The following is a 22,162-nucleotide window of genomic DNA, read 5'->3' on the forward strand; positions in this document are numbered from 1 at the left end:
GACACAGTCAGGTTTCTTTAGTTATTGTGTATTGCTTATTCAAACAATGGCGGACAGAATTTAAAAACTGCCTCTGCCAGCAAGATGGCTATTAGCACTCAGTGTAGACAGACACTCAGTTATCAAACACTGCATGTTCAGATTATTTAAATTTGCCATTTTAAACAGTCTATCCAACATCATTACTAATCAGAGGCCTCTGTAAATATTTAGTTTGTTCATTGAGTTTGATTAAATGGAGTTTAAATGTGCAACCACAACTAGGATGTAACTTGCACACAATTGGTCCAAACAGCTCCAGGTTCCCTTAAGTCACATGGGTAATCAAATGAAGACTTATGATATTAAAATGTTAGTTTATGAAAAATTAAAAACCAGCTCATAAATATGTATTTTAACATTATATTTGACTCTACATTCTAGGAAAAATGAATCCAGTATGATGCCAAAAATCAGTCACATATTTCCAACAAGCTTGGATTAAAAAAAAAAAATTCAGATAAAACACTTATTGTTTAATTAGTAGCCATTCATCAGTTATCAACTCAAATGTTAAAATAAAATGTTATTTGCTCAAAATACATCAATATCATCCTCATGGCAAATTAAACATATAGATACTATAACAGGTTTCTTGGATTAAATATCCACTCTTTAAAAATCTGAAGAAGCCACCAAAAGCCAAAGCACCTCTCTGGCAGTCAGGATTTGGCTTCAAGTTTCACAACAAAGCCTGTTTGTGCAGTTTTAACGACGTCATTGTTGCCCACAAAATATCACTTGCTAACTCTAACAGATGGCCCAGATTCCTCCCACTTTCCTCCTCTTATGACTATACAGTGACTGTGTCTCTTGCACTGCCTCTCTCAGCTTGCATTCATCAAAACCACCGAGCCAAGACCCTACTTCTTCCTCCCTGTGCGAGGAAAATTAAATTCACCTGTCCTGAGAGTAATTTCACCTTTCACAGAGTGAAAGACAGACACAATTAGCGCCTGCACATGCATCACATCAGCGGTCTTTCAACTGAACCTGGTGCACCCCAGCAACACCTTCACCTTGTTAAATCACACTCTTAAATGGAAAACTGTATTCCAAGTTTAAGACAGGCCACGTTGGGTAATAACCAGCAGTCCAGATCTGTAAGAGTGAAGATGTGGTTATGTTTGCAGGAATAAAACTCATCTATGTCGCCGCGGTCAAACTGCACTATTCACGACACAGACTTCCGTTTGTACACATGCAGTGAGGCAGACTGGAAACGCAAACTCATGCGACAAGTTTCGAATGTCGCCGCTGTGTTCGACAGTTCAAACTTGGTGGCCTGCAAAATCACATCACGTGATGGTGTTAGAGCAATAAAAGATCAAAACATCACCTCTCTGTACAGAAATTTACAATATAGAGCAATCGCTTACTTTTTTAATGTCTAATCATCTTGTTTAATCCCTCCCCTTTTCACAGCACTGTACAGCAGAATTTTGCATGCTTAAACTCTATTGTAACTGAAGCTAATGTCTTATCTGGTGATGATGGAAGTGGTAAACCTATGAATTTGTATAGAAATTTCTGTAAATGCCTTGACTAAAAGGATACAAATTCTAAAGCATCCTGACTTTCAGTCCCATTTATAGTAGTAGTATTAGCAAATATTATATAATTAATATTATGAACAATTATAATGATAATAATATTCATTATTTATAAATACATATAATACATTTGGGATTTTTTAAAGTTACTTAGTTAAATGAATTATTTGCCGTAGCAGCCATTCAAATGTATTTGTATTAATTATATTATTTAAATATAAATAAATAAAAATAATCAAATTAAATATTAAATAAAAATCATATTACTCATAATATAAATATTTGTGATAAATTATTATGCAGTCCTTATTAAATTCTTAATATATTGTTTAAATTAATTGTAAGTAATAGTAAACGAAGAACTTGTGATAAATTGTGTTATAAATTATTGTTAGTAAGTTAACATAAATTGTTTGTTGTTGTTATAATCACTGACATTAATTAGTTTTGTATAATTGTTATAATTATATTATATTTAATAAATATTATAAAAAATCATAATAATAATATTTATTATTTCTAAATATATACAATTAATTGGGATATTTTAAGTTACTAGTTTAAATGATGGATTATTGTTTGCCATAGCAACCATTCAAATTTATTTGTATCATTGATTTTAATAATTGTTATTATTAATAATAAAAATCTAATCAAATATTAAACAATTAAAAATCATAGTAGTCATAATATTAATAATAATATGTGATAAATTGTTATGCAATTCTTATTAAATCCTTAATAAATTGTTTCAATTAATTGTTAGCAATAATAAACAAAAAAATGCTTATAAATTGTGTTATAAATTATTGTTATTAATAGTTCACACATAAATTGTTTGTTGTTATAATCATAATTAGTAGCATTGATCAGTTTTATATAATTATATAATTAATATAATTCTATATTGTATAATTAATTTTAAGAAAAATCATGATGATAATATGTATGATATTATTATTATACAAATAATTAATTGGGATTTAAGTTACTAATTTAAATAAGGCTTATTGTTTGCCGTAGCAAGAAGTCAAATTTCTTCTTATTATAAATATTAAAATTTTACTAATTGTTATAATTAATAATAATAGAAATCAAATCAAATATTAAACAATTAATTAAAAGTCATAATAGTCTTAGTATATATAATATTTGTGATACATTGTTATGCAATCCATATTAAATCCTTAGTAAATTGTTTAAATTAATTGTTAGTAAGAGTAAAAATAAATTGTCAATAAACTTTTAGAATTTATTGTTAGTAATAGTTAACATATAAATAGTTTTTGTAGTGATTATCATTACAATTAGTATTAATTCGTTTGTACAAATATTTGTACCTAAAGGTTCCATTACCTAAAATGTACATATTCCTAATTAGATAAACAGGTACTAATTTCAAGATGCTGTAAAGCACTTTTTAGTCAGTGCTGTGCTGTGGATGTTTTAATAATGCTATATAAATAAAGCACACTTAAAACATTTGTACCTAGCATGTACACATGTACATAAGGCTTGAAGTGTGCATTCAAACAACATTTCAAATAGAAGCATACAGTAGATCAGTTCAAATGATAAATGTTTATTATTGTTAATAGTATAATAGCATGTGATGTATTATCTACAGTATTTTAAACAGATCATATAAGATCTGCTGTACTTTCAGTGTGAGAGCACCTTCAGTTTTAGTATAACAGCTGTTGGAGGTGAGTCTTCTTAACACTGAAGAGACCAATCAGAGGTCAGTGCAAGATCTGCAACCAAAACAGTGGATACACACGAGAGCAGAGGTGAGACGACACCAACCCACCTTTTCCACCTGCTACACTTATTCACGGGCACCTTAATCCTCGGATGCAGTCAAAGCCGGGCATCCTCATGTCAGAGCACATCTATAGTGGATTAAAATAGGACAGCTAATTAGCATTTACCTCGACAGGATCACGGCTGAATGTTGGGATTCTAGCTTTGGTAATGCGTGTAATTGTCTGTTGAATAATGCCGACCCACGCTCCTTGTATCTGACTTGGCTCACTCACTCATGAAAAGACACTCATGAGTTGATAAGCGGGATGCTGCAGCTTAAGCCTTTTCAAGAAACACTAATGCCAAGTGCTGCTGTGGATCCCCCTTACTGTGTGAAAAGCAGTTTATTAAAACTCCCTCTGGAGTACCATTGGTGCAATTAGCATTGAACTTTGATCTGAAGGGGGCATATAATGAAAATATGAACTTTGTTATGATTGGATCCACAATACATATAGTTTAAGTCAAAATTACTTGCCCCCTGTGAATTATTATTTTTATTATTTTATATTTCTCAAATTATGATTAACAAAGCAAGGGATTTTGTAAAGTATTTCTGATAATATTTTTTCTTATTATTTGATTTATTAAGGCTAAAATAAACGCAATTTTAAATTTTTTAATACCATTTTAAGGTCAATAATATTAGCCTCCTTAAGCAATATTTGTTTTCGATTGTCTACAGAACAAACCATTGTTATACAATGACTTGCATAATTACCCTAACATGCCTAATTAAACTAATTAATCTAGTTAAACCTTAAAATAGCACTTTAAGCTGAATATTAATGTCTTAAAAAATATCTAGTCAAATAATATGTACTGTCTTCATGGCAAAGATAAAAGAAATCACTTATTAGAAATTAGTTATTAAGGCTGCATTTACAATAATACATTTTAGTTTTAAAACGCATAAGTTTTGCTAAGGTTGCGCCTTCAGTCCACACTGCCCCTGAGTTTTCCAGCCCTGAAAACAAAGCGTTTTTGAAATGTTGAAAAAGATCGTCTTGGTTTTTAAAAGCTGCATGTCAGTGTGGATGGGGGAATTTTTTTGGGAAGGTGGGAAGATTTTTTTTTTATATTAGCACCTAAACAAAACTTTTGAGGCATCATGTAGCAACATATTTATATGACCCTCATCTTCAGTGTATGCATATTTTTAACAAACGGAGCCTATATCATAACTGCCTCCTTTCACTTTCATTAAAGAAATGAAACCCTGTCTTTTGATGAAAATCAGTTTTAATAATTAATAATGGCCATTATAAAAATATAACATACAATATGTTTTTACAATTCAGGAAAGAAAGACAAGAAACCAGTGAATGTGCAGAATCAGTACGTGGTCACATTAATTAATATATTAACTTATCTTTGCGCTCAGCCAAAACACATTACTAGTGTTGCCAACAAGTGATTCAAAAGACCAACGAATCGTTAGATATTCAATCAATTGTTTTGTATGTCAAAATGCAGAGCAGTGCAAATAAAACAATATCTCAGAAACAACAGCATGTTGTGTTGTTGAGAAAAAAAATATTTTGGGCTCTATTTTGACAGTCCGAAAGCGTAGGGCGCAAACGCATTCAGGGTGTGTCATAATTCATATTTTCTAATATAAGGACAGGAAAATCTGCTTTGCGCCATGGCGCATGATCTAAAAGTGTTGAGTTTATTTTCTTAATGAGTTATAGGTTTGTTTTGAGAATAAACCAATCAGAGTCTCATCTCCCATTTCCTTTAAGAGCCAGCTGCGTCGCGCCAAAAGCACATTTTCTATTTACATGACGTAAAGTAAGTTCCCTTTCGCTCTCGTGGATAAGGAAACCTTGTACGCACAGACATCAAATAGCCTCTAAATAATTAATTTCATTTGTTGAGCGCAAAGATTTGTTTCAAAACTATTTCTAAATTCAGTTCTAATTTCCAGCAAACGAATAAATGAACAATAATAACAATGTGAGGTCAAAATACTGAGATATTTCCAAATACACCTACTATGCCCCATTTGGACAGGTGGACAAATTTAAGCTTGTTTTTAATAAAACAAATATAAATATGGATATAATAAATAATACTGATAATAATAATAATAATAATAACATTATACAAAAGCAAATTGAATGAGCTGAAAAAAATCGACAATATTGAGTTGAGATGGAGGATTCAAGGCAATGGTTTTTAAATTCATGTAGGCTAGAAAATAGTATGTTTTGTAATATTTTAATTCTTTATATATATATATATATATATATATATATATATATATATATATATATATATATATATATATATATATATTCTTATTATATCCTATATATACTTAATTTTTTTATTCTTTTTCATATGTAAAGATATTTGCGTATTGCTCTACATCTTTGGTGTAATAAGCAGCATGTAAGCGAGGCGCACTCTGCGCCGGACAATAGACCGGCTTTGTTCTGGTCTAAAGAAAAGACTATTACAGTTTCTCAAAATAGCAACACGCCAGCAATGCGCCAAAACACGCCTGCTGTTTTAGACTACAACGCCTATGGGCGCAAATGCATTTGCTATTTAAACAGCTTGGCGCAAAATGTCAAAACGACTCTTGCACCGTGCTTAAACTAGCAAATAACATTTGCGTCACGCCTTGCGCCACATTGCGCCGGGTGTATGATAGGGCCCGTTGTTTATTAAATGAATACTTTGTTTTCCTAACGAATATCACATCTTTACATTTGTGGCCACAGCAGTGACATAAAAAAACTGTCTATCTGGAGTAGCAACATGCAGCAGTACCAAGAGGACAATAAAAAGAATAATATAGAGGACAATATAAAGAATTTATTATGCTACTGGCCTTTTCTGACATTTTGACTGCATGTGATTCACTTGTTTTGTTGTTTCTGGACTTTCAGAATAGCTGGAAAAGGTTCTTTCTTCTGGCAAGCAGCAGCTTGTTTGCATTTAAATAGACAGAAAAATATTTATGTTTTTGATCACACTCAAACTTATATATTAAGCTGAAACTTCACATACATATTCTGGAGACATTTGACATCTTTTGAGAAAATAGCAAAACATGTCCCCCTTAAGGTAATCATATACATTTTCTGAACTTTGCAAAAACAACTTTTAGCCAAAAATAAGCATCAGTATAGAAGAGCATCCTTATAGCTAAGTGTACTGATTCACCATGATTAAAGGTTTCAGTCCAAAAGCACAGCACAGGCGCAGAGTTTAACAAAGACGTGCATATGAAATATACATGATCTATTTTCCTCAGAAGGCTTTGACTGTTACAGCTCCATGGATAACTTACAAGTTCTAGACACTTTTAACAGTTCTGTCTAAAATAAACTTAGGTGCACTTACAAAATCATTTGCTAATAATGTCATACACTGTGAGCTGATTTTAAAATGCTGTCAGTGTGAAAAAAATGTACAATTTGTATATTACACGAGTTTAATTTTAGTTTTTTGTCAGACCTTACATTAAGGTTGCATTAATGATAATTTATTTACTAACATGAATTAAGAATTAGCAATATTTGTACAGCATTTATTGATCATAGTGCAACATCTGCTAATACATTATTTAAATAAAAATGAATGCTTGTTAACATTAGTTAATGTACCGTGAGTTAACATGAACTAACAGCAAACAAATGTATTTTCATGACTTGTTCGTGTTAGTAAATGCAATAACTAACATTAAATTATACAACCTTTTGTAAAATGTTACTAATTTCTCATGTTTAATTTGGTAATTTGTTTTTTTATTTTAAACTCATTTTAGTACATTTGATACAGGTATTATTTTCCCTTTCAGCTGTTTTAGTACATCACGTTAACAGGGTTTCTGCAGTTTTCAGCAAGTTGAATTTAAAACTACTTAAAACTTACTTTTTTTTCAAAAGCATTATGAATGAAATTTTAAACTCGTAAAGGGATAACGATTTTTCGATGGCTTAGTGGAAAAGATTTGTATTTTTCCTATCAATTTATTTATTTTTTTATAATTTAATAAATGTAATTATACAATAATAATAATTTAATAATTAAAAAATAATAGTTTAGTTAATTCTATTTTAAATGTTGTGTCAAAACAAGCAAGCTCTAGTTGTATCCATACACTTTATTCAACATAAACTTTCTTAAAATAAAAAGGTTTTTAAGGTTTTAAAAACTATAATAAACTAAATATATGCATAACAGCCTGTTCAGCTTCCACAGCAGTAAATACACAAAGAACTTTTAAAAAAGTGTTCTTGTAAGGAAAATAATGAAACCTTCTGGTGATTGGATGGGTGTTGGCCAGATTGGGTAGCTATACTTGAACAAAGAAACATTAAACATTAAGGCCTGTTTAGGCTTAAACCTCAAAGGACTTAGGACCTAAAAGACCTAAAACACAATATTACAGTAAATTTAAAACTTTAAGGCGTAAATTTTGTTTTTGAGATTCGTGACATTTTAAGACTTTAAGACCCCATGGATACCCTGAGGTAAATTCATTTTTCTTCTGACTTAATTTTATAAACTTTATTTCAGATATTTTAAATAGTTTGAATTATTTTTTTACATTTTAAATTTAATGTTTTAATATTATAATTTGGTTTTAGTTGTTTTAGAACTGTACATCAAGTAAAGCTAGTATTTATTTGGACATAGAATCCTTCTGCATAAATTTATTTTAAGAAAAAATGTATTAGTTTCATAGTTTTAGTTTGACAGTTTTAGTAAACTATAATTATCCTGGTATAGAACATCACTATGCAGTATTAATGAAGGCTTTGTACATTTGATAGTCCTTTTGGACAAAAGTGAGCTATACAGAGCTCAGTAAAATATACGGAGGGATTCATTCCCTCTGTAAAGCCTTCTTTTATTTAATCTCAGTCTCTCAGAGACTTTTCCTCTCACAAAGGGGCTTTACTGCATCTAAAACACTATTCTCATTAGAAATGTTCTCTCTGAGCCACTTCTCCACATTCAACAGTCTCAGAGCATAGAGATGCATTAAACATGGGCACTGGATCCCAATCTAAAGTGCATGGCATGCTGCTTTATGTCTGAATGGGCAACACTGCCCACAGGTCAAAAGTACTGAGGACAGAAGAGAGAGACGGCAGAAGAAGTGGCATGTCTCACAAGCCCCATCTGTTCCTTTAATGATATCCATTTATCACATTGCTGCTGCTCTCTGACTAATCCTAATATCTTAATAAACAGCTTTATGATAAGATAAAATAAAGGTCAGAATGCAGCCGGTCATTTGCTGAGCTTACATCTTGTAAGTATAGGACATTCAAAAAGACTGCACTTAAAAAAAAGAGCTCCTGACACCTTATACAAGTTCTCTTGAATTTGATCAAATATAGAAAGCCTTCACAGTGTGATTGTATCTGTTGCAATGAATGATTTACCCCACTAGGGGTGGAACTGCTGCTCCATAAAGCAAAAAGTTGATACAAATGCTGTTCTCAGGTTATGACAGGGCATTAACCACATATAAAACGATCAATAAGTCTAAATTATTGCTTAAAAGTGATTAACACTCTTTTTTTAAAGGTGGTCATTATGTAACTTACATATAAAGTAATATATTTATTTTGATTCAACATCAGGTTTTATGATATGTACAACTAACAGAAAGTGCCACTGGTTGCATTAAAAATCACATTTTAAATGACCTTGCAGTGTTTTTCTTAACATACCATTTCATATGGTTTACATTTTTCACTTTTGTGGCAATTCTGTGGCAAAAACAGCATAGAACATCATGTTTATCATATAACATCATACAAAATGAAATCAATAAATTATTTATATTTTATATTTATTAATTTTCCCATATTTCAAATATACTAAGCAACTGTACTGTTGGTGTTATTCTTCCCCAGTCCAAGTTATAATTTTCACAATTCACAACAGGACTTCTAAAACTGCTTAAATATTCAGCTGCACAAATTACAGACGTTTTAAAGTCTGATCTAGTCCAAACTAACCCAACATGAAAGTCAAGCCCCTGTTAAGCCACATAAATTTCACAAAAAAAATCTTTCATTAAATTGTTATCTTCTTTACAATCACTCAGTCATCAACGATAAAAAGATAACATAAATAATTAAGTATTTATTTTATGATAAATACATAAAATATTTTCATCACACTCAAATATATGGTCACTTATCACTTTTGGTGTTATTTCTGACTCTTAACACCACAGGAAGTCTAAAACTGCTTAGATATTCTGCTACAACAAATTACAAACATTTTAATTTCTGGTCTATTCAGTGCAAACTAACCCATATGAAAGTCAAGCCCCTGTTAAGCCACATATATTTTGCTAAAAATAAATTCATTAAATTGTCATCTTCTTCATGATGAAAAAATCCCTCAGCCATCAACAATAACAAGCTAACAGAACATATTGAATTAAACAAAATGTTTTCATTTCACATGGTGTTATTTATGACCCCAACACCACAGGAAGTCTAAAACTGCTTAGATATTCTGCAACAACATATTAGCCTACAATCATTTTAAATTCTGATTGATTCAGTGCGAACAAACTCATATAAAAAGTTAAGCCCCTGCTAAGCCACGGCCATATCATTCACAGCCAGATGTGTGTCTGAAATCTTCTAAAACATCCATTGAAGCAGTTCTCTCACACTACATTGACTTTCTACTCTTAAACCACGTACATAATAATGATTGAAATAAACCAGATACAGAGCCACACAGCTTTCCATAAAGTTCAGATTCTCTAAATAGATCTCACCCATTAGAGCATACCAAGCTTTCAATGCCTTAAGGGCAGCATGACACATGTAGGTTATATCTGTCCTTACTTTATGCCGGTTGACTCACCTATTATTTCTCTTTAAATACCCCAGATGTCAACAGCGTGCACAGAAAAAGACAGTTGACAACTTTAAGGCTTAAAACACAACACAGACCAGCGCAAAACGACGCTAGATTGTTTTGATGGGAAGATTGCACATGCACAGGTGCGAGTCCCCTACATGATTCTTAACAAAGACCAAGTTGCTGACTGTATTTGAATTCCTCCGTAATAAATGAGCGTTCTTACCGTGCCCAGACGATTCAGAGTGTCATCTTCAACTTCTCCGCACGTTCACACATACTGTACATGTTTGTGTGGACAGCGACGGTAAATGAATGCTGCCCGGAGCGCGCACGAACGCGGTATGACGCCAAAAAAAAAGCTGTCTAGGTAGGCAGCTCACTAGATTGTCTGACGTCTTTTCCAGCCACGTTGACAGTCCCGTGGTAATAGAAACAAACAATAAGGATCCCGGCGCTGTTTCCTACATTGGCAGAAAGCTGGTTCGTGTTGTAGTTGTCGCGGCGCAGTCGGTTGTACGCAGCCGCTGCGTCCTCCCTCTCATGCCGATTGAGGATGTGAGCGCAGCCGCCGAGATGCTGGATCGCGGTGAGACCTGAAGCAGCCTAGAGCAGAGTCACCCAATGTGATGATGAGAAACACAGCGAATACTGAAAACAACAGGCTGTTAAATCTCAGCCAGTGACATAACAGCATACTTGCTGTTAATTACAAAGGGGAGGCAAAAGAGCAATAGTAATTCAAAAAATGTTTAACAAACGCGTAAGGAGTAGAAAAAATAAAAATCGTAGTAAATGATGAGGCAAAACAGGTAACATGTTTTAAACAGTAAATTTGAAATGCTTTAGCCAAAAAATATTTGAATCGATTGTTGAATATAGCCTATGATGCACATATGCTGTAAGGTATAAGTATTTTTAAAAAAATAATACATATAAAAATTTTACTGTATAAAGGATTGATACAAGTCCTAATATTTATATCTGGTTTCTGCAATAACCAATCTACATTGTTCAACTTCTTACATGCTATGTCCCACATAATTAAAATAACAGAGTGCAAAATATTTTCAGTTAAAATCTGAATGTGAAGCTTGTGCTAGGAAGTGACAAGTTAAAACCAGACAGACATTTATGGGATAAAAAAAAATATGGGTACAAGAAATTGGATGATATATAGATACATTCACCGGCCACTTTATTAGGTACACCTTAATAGTCACGTGTCGGACTCCTTTTGCCTTCAGAACTGCCTTAGATACAACAAGATACTAGAAATATTCCTCAGAGATATTGGCCCATATTGACATGATAGCATCACACAGGTGCTGCAGATTTGTCAGTTGCACATCCATGATAAGAATCTTCCATTCCACCACATCCCAAAGGTGTGGTCTTCTGCTGCTGTAGCCCATCCGCCTCAAGGTTGGACGTGTTGGGCATTCAGAGATGCTCTTCTGCATACATCGGTTGTAACGAGTGGCTATTTGAGTTACTGTTGCCTTTCTATCAGCTGGAACCAGTCTGCCCATTTTCCTCTGACCTCTGGCATTAACAAGGCATTTGCACCCACAGAGCTGCCGCTCACTGGATATTTTCTCTTTTTTGGACCATTCTCTGTAACCCTAGAGATGGTTGTGCATGTAGATCCCAGTAGATCAGAAGTTTCTGAAATACTCAGACTAGCTTGTCTGGCACCAACAATCATGGCACATTCAAAGTCACTTGAAATCACCTTTCTTCACCATTTTGATGCTCGATTTGAACTGCAGCAGTTCATCTTTACCATGTCTACTTGCCTGAATGCATTGAGTTGCTGTCATGCTATTGGCTGATTAAAAATTTGCTTTAACGAGCAGTTGGACAGCTGTACCTTATAAAATTGCCGGTAAGTGTATATATACTTTTTTATTTTTAATCTGGCAACAGCTGGGTTTGTTTAAAACAACTGTGATACCCAAATAACATAATTAAATATTAATTTATTGATTTTGATTTAATATTATATTAGCTCACTAACCGCCAACTATTCAAGCATATGTTTTAAGCAGCACAAGTTTTACCTTCCCACTGCAACCCAGTACTGGGAAATGCACACATACATTAATTCATTCATTCATTCATTTTCTTTTCGGCTTAGTCCACCCAGGAGAATCCACACAAACATGGAGAGAACATGCAAACTCCACACAGAAATGCCAACTGACCCAGTCAAGGCTTGAAACAGCGACCTTCTTGCTGTAAGCTGATTGTATTACTTAATGCACCGCCTTGCTGCCCCTTACACACATACACTACGGCAAATTTTGTTTACTTAATTTACTTATAGCGTGTCTTTGAACGGTGCGGAAAAACAGAGCGCCTGAAGGAAACCCAAACGAACACAGGGAGAACATGCAAACTCCACACAGAAATGCCAGGAGTCAGGACTCGATCCAGCAACCTTCTTGCTGTGAAGTGACAGTGCTAACCACTGAGTCACCGTGCCACCCATTACTGTTTCTTATAAATGAATAATGAAATGGAAAACCATGAATGACCATAGAAAATCACTTATTTCACAGAGTCAAGCACATAAAGCTGAGCTGTTCCTTTAAAATATCTAAACAAAATAAAAGGATAAAATTGACACAAAAGCTTGAATGCATTCACCTTGAGTTTTTCATGTTTTTTGCCGAATGCACTAAATTCTGTTTTGCCTTTGTTTAATTGAAGAAAGTCATGGCACATCGTAGTTGTTTACGAGGCCTTAATTTACAGTTGGCTCTTTTGAGGAATGAAAATAATGACTGTGTGTGCCAAGTTTGCAAGGTTAAATTTTTGATTAGTAAAAACTTTTAGATTGTTTAAATTGTTTTTTTTGTCCACACTGTGGTATTAAAATAAATCAGACAATCTCAGTCTGAAATGTCTTTTACATTTTATTTAACAAAAGAAGTTTTCCACACTGTAAAAATTAGTAGTTTCAACTAATTGTCATTTAGTAACTAGTTCCACTGAGATGTTTTATACATTAACTAACTTTCTCTCTTCAAAATATTACTTGTGTTGTTACTTTTGCTATTAGACAAAACTTTCAAAATATTATAATTGTGTTTTCATTATGTAGATTGTGTCAAAGCATATATATATATATATATATATATATATATATATATATATATATATATATATATATATATATATATATATATATAAATATATATTGTAGCGAGGCAGAGGGAAAACACTGACTCAGTTGGATAAGTTTACAGACAAGTCCCCGGAGGGTGCTTTATTTACAAAGTGAAGGGTGTGCAAACGGTGCTCTTCTTCGAGGTGAGGTGCTCCGGGAAGTAGGTGAAGGACAGTGAGTAGTCGGGTGTAGGATCGTCACGAGCTGGAGTCTGCTGTGGAGGAGAGACAGAGAGACAAGCATTAGCGCAGGGAGTCATTAGTTGAATGAAGCTCATCTTCCTCTGGCGTGGGCTTGGCTTTTATGCCTCTCCTTCTGATGAGGTCCAGCTGTGAGCGATCCAGTGTTAATGATGATCCAGCTGAGGTGGATCTGCGACCAGGGCGACGTGGCATTTGTGTGCTCGCTACATTCCCCCCCCAGCCCCCCCTCCCCCTCTAAGCGTCGTCCTGGTCCTGGGTTTCCTGCGGAGGAAAGGTAAAGTATTGAGAGGGGGGGTAGAATGCTTTGACAGACCTGCCTATCCTGACCAGAGCCTTGAGAGACCCACCGCGTTTCCGTGGGAGGCCCCGGCTCGATGTTGTACTGAGAAGTTGTAATCCTGGAGCGACAGGAACCATCTGGTGACTCGAGCGTTGTTGTTTTTCGCAGTAGCCATCCACTGTAGTGGCGCGTGGTCAGTCACCAGGGTAAATTTCCTGCCTAGGAGATAATATCTGAGCTCCAGGATTGCCCACTTGATCGCCAGGGCCTCCTTTTCCACCGTTGCGTACCGGGTCTCTGCAGAGGTAAGCTTCCGACTCATGTACATGATGGGGTGTTCTTCATCGCCGTGGACCTGGGAGAGGACCGCGCCCAGGCCCGAGTCGGAAGCATCTGTCTGAAGAATGATGGGGCAGCCGAAGTCAGGTGCGTGCAGTACCGGTGAGGATGTGAGGGCCGTCTTCAGGGCTTGGAACGCGTCATCTGCTCTTTTGTTCCACTGGATCCTCTCCGGCTGCCCCTTTCTGGTCAGGTCTTTCAGAGGGCTGGCTATGGATGAGAAATTAGAAATAAAACATCTATAGTAGCTCGCTAACCCCAGAAATGCACGTACCTGGGTCTTTGTGGTGGGTTGTGGAGTTTCTTGTAGTGCTTTGATCTTGCTTTGTTGTGGCTGTATGAGACCTCTACCGATGCGGAATCCGAGGTATTTGGCTTCTGCTAGACCCAGGTGGCATTTCTTGGGATTAGCTGTGAGCCCAGCCCTACGCAGATCTAGGAGCACCCTCCGCAACCGGGATATATGTTCTTCCCACGACTCGGAGTGGACGATCAGGTCATCGAGGTATGCTGCTGCATACGGCTGGTGGGGCCTCAGCAGGATGTCTATCATTCGTTGGAATGTGGCTGGGGCCCCGTGGAGCCTGAAGGGAAGAACCCGGTATTGCCAGTGCCCACCGGGAGTGGAGAAGGCGGTTTTCTCCTTGGCGCTTTCACTTAGTGGTAATTGCCAGTAGCCTTTGGTGAGGTCGATCGTGGATATGAATCGGGCTCCACCCAGCCGATCCAGCAGCTCGTCCACCCGAGGCATGGGGTACCCGTCGAACTTAGATATTTCGTTGAGCTTCCTGAAGTCGTTGCAGAAGCGGAGGGTGCCGTCGGGTTTGGGGACCATCACTATGGGGCTGGACCACGGGCTACGAGATGGTTCGATGATTCCTAATTTCCTCATCTTTTGGATCTCTTTGTTGATAGCCAGCCGGCGAGCTTCTGGTACTCGATAAGGCCTCTGCTGGACGATGGTGCCAGGTGGAGTGATGATGTCGTGCTGGATGATGGTGGTTCGGCCCGGTTTCTCTGAGAACACATCCTTGAACTGACCGACCAAGGCTTGCAGCTCCGCCTTCTGATTCGGTGAGAGTTGCTCACCTATATGGACAACGGGAGAAGTTTCTTCTGAGAAGGCAACTAGATGACCTGGAGCTGCAACCCATTTCTTCATCAGGTTGATGTGGTACAGTTGTTCTTCTCTTCTTCGTCCCGGCTGACGGACTCGTCCCAGTCGCGCCCATCCTCTGCCACCACCCGGCGGAGCATCTGCTTCAGCGTCTTGTTGAACCTCTCTACAAGGCCGTCAGTCTGTGGATGGTAAACCGATGTTCTTATTTGCTTTACCTTTAGGAGGCGGCAGAGGTCTGCCATCAACCGGGACATGAATGGGGTGCCCTGGTCGGTCAGTATCTCTGCTGGTATTCCTACTCGGCTGCATAACAGAAACAGCTCCTTCGCGATCGCCGATGACGTGGCTTTCCTCAGGGGAATCGCTTCAGGATATCTGGTGGTGTAGTCGAGGATGACAAGGATGTGCTCATGTCCCCGGGCCGACTTCGGCAAAGGCCCTATCAAGTCCATGCCAATGCGGTTGAAGGGCACATCGATGATGGGTAACGGTATCAGAGGGCTGGGGGGTGGTCGTTGGGGAGACGTTCTTTGGCAGATGTCGCATGCCTGACAATACCTCTTGACTTCTCCGTCCAGCCCGGGCCAGTGGAACCTATCTCTGATTCTTTTAATTGTGTTGGTCGCTCCTAGATGTCCTGCCATCGGGTGAGTATGTGCCAGCTCCAGAACCATCTCCCTCTTGGTCCTCGGGACCACCAACAGTGTCTTCTTTTCCCCCCGCCTCTCTGCGACACAGTACAGCAGACCATTTTGTACAATAAAATGTGGGAGGGGGTGAGGGCTGGGAAACCGTTCATTACCTTCCACGATCCTCACTTGTGGCCAGCAGTGTTTCAACGTCTCGTCTTCTCGTTGCGCCCTTCCGAAATCGCCACCTGCAGTTATCTGTTGGAACAGATCAAAATATAGGTTAGCCGATGATGACTCACCCCCTCTGTCGCTCTCGGTGGCCATCAGCGCTGGTTGGCGGTCCCGCTGAGCCCGTCCTTTGTTGTTTTTCTTCGGACGAGCCGATAGAGCCTGATGGTGGGTGAGGAGATCATAGAACCCCGGCCAGTCTCTGCCCAATAGGAGGGGTACGGGAAGATCCGGAACCACTCCTACTTCAATGCGCCAGCTGCCCGATTTTGCTGCAATGGTCACTCTCTGTGAAGGTACGTGGCGAGTATCCCCGTGCACACACGTAATTGGGATTCGGCTTTTTCCTTCATGATGAGCTTTTAAAGTTTTCGGGTGAACTAGGGTTATGGCGCTTCCTGTATCCAACGTGGCTATTTGTGTTTTCCCGTCTAAGAATATTCTCCGGGTGGGAGCTTCGGGAGGGACTTTGCGATGTACCACGCACCCTGCTGTCCAGGCCGGGGTCGAGTGTGATGTGGGCTTCGTGGGTATCGGCTCGTCGACTGGGCTGGGGACCGCCGGTCTGCTGCCTGGTCGTGCTGTGCCCTCCACCGGTCGCCATGGTGCATTTACCCTCCGTGGTGGCAGAGCAGCTCTCTCCCCAGTCTCCCGGGCCACGTGAGCTTCTGCTAGCTCAACCGCCTCCACCAAGGCGGCTAGCGATTCGGGATTCCTCATGCTGGTAAGTGTGCGGAGTCGTTTTGGTAACGCCCTCATCATCTTTTCGATCACCACTTTCTCAGCGACCTGGATCGCCGAAGGATCTCCTCCTAACAGCCATAACTGCCCCAACCGAGATAAGTGAGCTGCTTGGGTACGTACCGGCTGCTTTTCATCATACGACCACGAGGAAAATTGCTGTGCTGCGCTTATTGTGGAGAGCCCCATTCGGGCGAGTATCTCCTTCTTCAATGCTTTATAATCGTCATTTTTCGGTGTCTCCAATGCAAAATACGCTCGTTGAGCTTCTCCAGTTAGGAACGGTGCCAACATCCTTGCCCAACTTTCCTTCGGCCATCTCTCTCTTTCGGCAATCACTTCAAAAGTGTGCAGGTAAGCATCTATATCATCCAGGTCGCTGAGTTTGGTGATATAACAGTGAGCGCTCATATCAGGGAACTGGCTAGAACCGGTCGCTTGGTGGAGCTGTTGCTCCATTCGGTCTTGTCTGGCGGTGAGCTGTTCGGTTATTACCTGTTGTCTTCTTGAAATTTCCGCTAGATGGCGTACTATTTCTTCCATCGACATGACTCAGGAGAGGATGACAGCCGAGCAAGAGAGCGTGAGTGAGAGAGAGAGAGCGGATGCCTGTCTGTAAACACAAAGAAAGAAGAAAAAAATTCAGCGATTATTTCTCCTTACTGGTAAGTGCTGTTTTCTGAATTTTTTCCCTCTGTAATAGCGCGCATTCTCCACCAGTTGTAGCGAGGCAGAGGGAAAACACTGACTCAGTTGGATAAGTTTACAGACAAGTCCCCGGAGGGTGCTTTATTTACAAAGTGAAGGGTGTGCAAACGGTGCTCTTCTTCGAGGTGAGGTGCTCTGGTGCTCCGGGAAGTAGGTGAAGGACAGTGAGTAGTCGGGTGTAGGATCGTCACGAGCTGGAGTCTGCTGTGGAGGAGAGACAGAGAGACAAGCATTAGCGCAGGGAGTCATTAGTTGAATGAAGCTCATCTTCCTCTGGCGTGGGCTTGGCTTTTATGCCTCTCCTTCTGATGAGGTCCAGCTGTGAGCGATCCAGTGTTAATGATGATCCAGCAGGGGTGGATCTGCGACCAGGGCGACGTGGCATTTGTGTGCTCGCTACAATATATATATATATATATATATATTAGGGATGTAACGGTATCAGAATTTCACGGTACGGTAATACCTCGGTATGAATGTCACGGTACGGTATTTATTGAATCATTTACAGGAAAAAAAAAACTTTTGAAAATACTCCAAAAAAGTGCCAAAAGTGTCAATGACATACAAATTAGCCATCTATCTGTTAGCTTTGAAACAGGAACTTCAATTTTAATAACAAAAAATTATTAAACCATGTAAAAAAATAAAGTTTCAATTTAGTATTGTTAAAAACTCATCACATTTAACATTTAATCACTCACTTAGATAGAGATGGGTTTAAAGGAAAATTATCATATAACTATAATCTGGTAAAAGCTGGTATCTCTGAGTATTTACAATGTCCCCTGCAACAGAAAAAACCCCTCTCATTTGGGACTGAGGATTCTGGGACAAGAGAGATATGACTTGGCCCATGTTGACAGCAGTGGGGTAACGTTGTGCATTGTCTTTCCCCCACTTGAGAGGACAAACCATGAGTGAGATAGAGATCTCTTTGCGGTACAAGTCAATGTCTGCATCAATCTGAACAGTGTGCTGTGTTTCTGCAGTCCCCATGACTGTTATTAGTCGTATTCCCCAACTTGCAGGCACGTGCACACATAGGGCTCAACCTGTGCAGTGCACATGCCCTTTTTAGTCTTGGATAGAAAAAGCCCTTCCAAAACGATCAAAAGTGCCCCCGCGACGCGACACAACCTCCGTCCAGTCCAGCCCTTCAGTAGGCGCGCGATAACACCTCTCTTGAGTATGCGCGCTCAACCCCCCCTCGGCGCTTTACAATACGCGCGCCACAACACAGCTGATCAGAACGCGCGCGACAGCACCGCTATTCAGCACGCGCGCGGCGACAACACCCGCTTTAGGTTCGATCATTTCCATCTTTTTTTCATCTCCGCTACTAGCAGCACACTCCATTTCCGCATTACTGGATCTGTAGCGACAACAGACCGCAAAGGATTATGGCCACGCCGGGGCTGATGGGAAATGAAGTTCCAGCTACCTCCCGTTCGCTTCGTTCGCCTGAGCAAATTTTCTCAGAAGACCTATAGTTTTACCGAGTCATGCGACTTCGGTAATATCGAAAAAATTTAATATTGCGGTATGACGGTATTTACAATACCGTTACATCCCTAATATATATACTTTTTTATACTGACTTCGCCTGAGAGTTAACCTGCCCCGGACCAGGCTAGTTTCCCAGCACAAGTTGCCAGAGTAACTGAGTTTGAGCTATCGTAAATTTGACTTATGAAACCGAATCGGTCAGGTTGACTGTGTTTTTCAGTCCACTCAACATGTTGATTTTTTTTTTCAAGATAATCCTCCATTTTACTTTCATTCATTCATTTTCTTGTCGGCTTAGTCCCTTTATTAATCCGGGGTTGCCACAGCGGATTGAACCGCCAACTTATCAAGCAAGTTTTTACGCAGCTGATGCCCTTCCAGCCGCAACCCATCTCTAGGAAACATCCACACACACATTCACCCACACACACTCATACACTACGGACAATTTAGCCTACCCAATGGTAGCCTACCCAATGGTTCCAGAATACAGGTAAGACAAAATTCAAAAGCTAAAAAATAAAATAAACAAGTAAATAACAAGGGTGAAATTGTGGTGAAATCTGAAAACGCATCAAAAACCAGGCGAGGGCTTTTCTTTTTGTAGATTGCTTTTTAAAACACTGTGGTTGGGTTTAGGGAAGTGGATGGGCTGGTCAGCTGGTGCTTTTTAAAACACTATTGGTTTGGTTTAGGGAATGGGGAGGGTGGGGGATCGGTCGGTTGGTCAGTCAGTGAGTCAGTCAACAGTGGCCTCTGGTGGATTTATGTGAAAACAGCAGGCGCAAATGGCACTCACAGGATAAATTTGAGACCTGAAAAGCATTCACAGTGGCCTCTGGTGGATTCGCAAAAACTGCAAAAAACGTCGCTCCTGGAACTTATTTTGCTCTCTCCATGTATGTCCAATGTATATAGCGGTACATAATCATAATGAGCCTGGGTTGAACTGATTGGATTGTTGGATCATTGTCATCTGCTACAGCTACTCTCATATAAGTGACAAGTTTGTCCCACCATTGCACCAATAAACATCATTCAAGAAGACATGCTCATGATTAAAGATTAATGGGGTGTTTTATATGAATAAGAAAATGAAAAAAAAAAATCTAATATACAGTTGAAGTCAAAATTATTAGTCCTTCTGTGATTTAATTTTTTTTTTTTTCAAATATTTACCGCATGATGTTTCCCAACAGTGCAAGGATTTTTTCACAACATTTCTATAATATGTGTTCTTCTTGTGTAAGTCTGATTTGTTTTATTTTGGCTAGAATATAATCAGATTTAAATGTTTTAAATATATTTTGTATACCACTGTTATACACTGACTTGCCTAGTTAACCAGTAATTAACCTAGTTAAGCCTTTAAATGTCACTTTAAGCTGAAGACTAGTATGTTGAAAAATTTATATTATATATAATGTACTGTCATCATAGCAAAGATAAAATTACTCATTTATTAGAAATAAATTATTAAAACTATTATGTTTAGAAATGTGTTGAAAAAAATCCGTTAAACTGAAATTGGCAAAAAAGATATATATAACGGGGCTAATAATTTAGAAAGCCTAATAATTCTGACTTCAACTGTATATACTGTAATATATGAAACAAGAATTGTCCATTTGATTTTCTGGTGACTTTAATCTCATTAATGGGCTGCCATAGAGAAAAGTATGACTGGGTATTTGTCAACTCATAGCTTGTTTTAAAATATTACACTACATTGTGGCAATCCATTTGCATAATGACCTCATTGTTGTAATGCATACAAGTAAGATCTCGGAGCTTGATAACCTTCCCTGTAATATAATAAACACTTTCATGCTCTGAAATCATAATAGGCATAATATAAAGCAACTTGATGTACTCTCGCTCTCAACCTCTCCCTCAGAGTCAAAATCATTGCTTTTTTTTTCCAATAGGTGAATCACGAAATGTACTGGCCACCCTTGCAAAGTCCTGTCATTTTTTTTATCCCCCTACAGCCTCATTTGGAATGCGTCCACCTAAATATCTAATCAACAGATCAGTTTTATTCTTGGCCTGAACTATTCATTTCCACACGCTATCACATTGTCATCAGCGTGAATCAAAGACCTCTGTGAATGAGGAACTTTAATCATACATCCTCAAGACGAAGACACAATAGTTCAACGAAAGTAGGTCTGGGCACATCAAGGACATTTTGTGATGAATGGACTACATGTGTGAATGATCCAACCTAGAGCAAATGAGTTTAAATAGTTATTGACTGGGCGTAACAGTATTATAAAAACAACCAAGGGTCATTCTGATTACGTACTCTTCTGGAGAGTGTCAAATCCACCTCGAACCACATTGTTGTGGTCAACTCCCCTCTGAGTCTCCAATGCAAGTCAACCGATACACGTGCTACCGGACAAACTGGTAACAGTGGAAAAGCCGTCAATATGGAGGTAACCAGTCAGCTGATGAGAAAAGGAACGGCATCATACCACTCCATAGAATTTGTTAGATGAAATGCAGCCATACTTAGCTATGGCTACATAATTTGCGATCTCCAGAAATGTATATAGGGCTACATTTTCAGAATGAGCCTATACGTTACATTAAAATGTTGGTGCATATATTATTTTTAAGGCAAGACAGTGCAGGTGGACAAGATAAAAAAAATCATCTTTCTGCATTACAAATTCTATAAAATGTTTAAATATGCAAACGAGACACTTTATTTTTACAGAGGAGATTTTGGGAATCAATTTTATAACACCATAATTCAGAAAGTACAGTGAACAGCTTTAGTGGACAGATTATAATCAGATAATTTATGTATAAAATATAACTTTCACATAAATGTTTACTTTCAATTAGAAAAAAAAAGTGTTTAATTTAAAGCCAAAAATCTCAACATCTCAAAATGGGCAGGTGGATAATTTATTTATTTATTTTGCCTGCAGTATCTCATCCTATGTCAAGTTTGAGTGTG

At 38.0% G+C, this 22,162-nt stretch overlaps 1 protein-coding gene across 1 annotated transcript in view; it reads right to left on the minus strand.

Annotated features, from left to right (window-relative positions):
* Positions 1 to 10,808, minus strand: part of mgat4c (mgat4 family member C) — a 219,345-nt gene extending 208,537 nt beyond the window's left edge. Inside the window, exon 1 of the mRNA XM_087293088.1 lies at positions 10,483 to 10,808. The gene's annotated coding sequence lies outside the window, so the exon portion shown is untranslated. The remainder of the gene's footprint in view (positions 1 to 10,482) is intronic.
* Between the last annotated feature and the right edge of the window lie 11,354 nt (positions 10,809 to 22,162).

The sequence above is a fragment of the Danio rerio genome, chromosome 18 (genome assembly GCF_052040795.2).
Source record: "Danio rerio strain M-AB ecotype USA chromosome 18, GRCz13ab, whole genome shotgun sequence".
NCBI lineage: Eukaryota > Metazoa > Chordata > Actinopteri > Cypriniformes > Danionidae > Danio > Danio rerio.